The sequence below is a fragment of the Aplysia californica genome, unplaced genomic scaffold (genome assembly GCF_000002075.1).
Source record: "Aplysia californica isolate F4 #8 unplaced genomic scaffold, AplCal3.0 scaffold00002, whole genome shotgun sequence".
NCBI lineage: Eukaryota > Metazoa > Mollusca > Gastropoda > Aplysiida > Aplysiidae > Aplysia > Aplysia californica.
Genome location: NW_004797272.1, coordinates 697,392 through 698,646, shown reverse-complemented (window position 1 = coordinate 698,646; position 1,255 = coordinate 697,392). Strand labels below are relative to the sequence as shown.

Below are 1,255 nucleotides of genomic sequence, written 5' to 3'. Positions count from 1 at the left end.
CTATCTATCTATCTATCTATCTATCTATCTATCTATCTATCTATTTATATATATAATGCTATGTAATATTCTAACAATCTAATATGTATGTGTGTGTATGTGTGCATGTCTTTGTTTTTGTGTATGTGTGTGTGCCTGCGTGTGTGCGTGTGTGCGTGTGTGCGTGTGTACATAATATATGCATCATAAATATTGCTTTCGGTTATAATGGGTTGTTTCATAACCGATTATTGTTCCACAAAGAAAGCAAAGCAAACAGAATGTGGAAGGACCTGCTAGCCCCGTATGCCAGAAGGTACAGTACCGTGAACGGTCGTCAGAGTACGATTGTGTATCTCACCGTGCTGTTCAAACAGGATATCGACCTACGGGCGGCAGTAAATATGGGCCCCCCACGAGATGAGCTGGATGAACGTGTAATTAACGAGAGTGTAAACAAAGCCAATCGATTGCGATGCAGGAGAAATACGTAGCCGCGGTTCACGAGCAATTAGATAGATTTGTCCAATGTCTGGACCCGTGCGTTTGGTAGCGCTATGTATTCCAACAATCGGTGTTATTACTATCAAGAAAATCGTGGGGTTCTAGAAAACTAAAACTACAGGATTACACACGTGTGTGATGAGGGGTCAGACGTCATAATGCTTCTACCTTATGATAAACGAGATGTGTTTTCGTGAGCAGTTACTTCTATTTGTTCCGTTTGTGAAACTGTTGCTTTGTTGGTGGTTGGCGCGTGCTCTGGTGTGGTTTGCTTCTTCTTTCCTATCAAACATCTATCGTCCTTATCTCCCCTTTTTCTTTTTATGTTCGTTACTCTCTTGTAACACCCCTAATATTGTGGCGGTCATATGACGTTATGCAGTTGCGAGCGCCGTAAAACCTCTACTAAAACTAGAACCGTTTCTTTTAAGCTTGTGGAGCAGATGTTTACTCTCTACATTGCTCTGATGGCTGTGCCCTTTTATTTTCACCCTGTTCCATGTAGTCATAACGTTTGTATGCCTATTTCCTTTCGGACGTATTCTCTCTTTACTTTCTTTCTAGTGTTTCATTCTTTTCTTTATTCTTACCTTCTCTCTTTCTTTGCTGTATTCATTGACTCCTTTAGTCCCGGCCCGCCAATAGATTCTAGATGACAGTCTCTGTTTTATTTTACGACACCTCTTTCTTTCTTTTTTTTGGGGGGGAGGGGCAAAAAGCGTGGTCAGGTGCATTTATTTTTCTTTAGAAAGGGTGAGGCACTCTGCGCCCC

General features: G+C 41.5%; 1 protein-coding gene across 3 annotated transcripts in view; it reads left to right on the top strand.

The window, feature by feature from the left end:
• Positions 1-1,255, top strand: part of LOC101850213 (complexin) — a 103,434-nt gene that overhangs the window by 46,513 nt on the left and 55,666 nt on the right. The window lies entirely within an intron of this gene.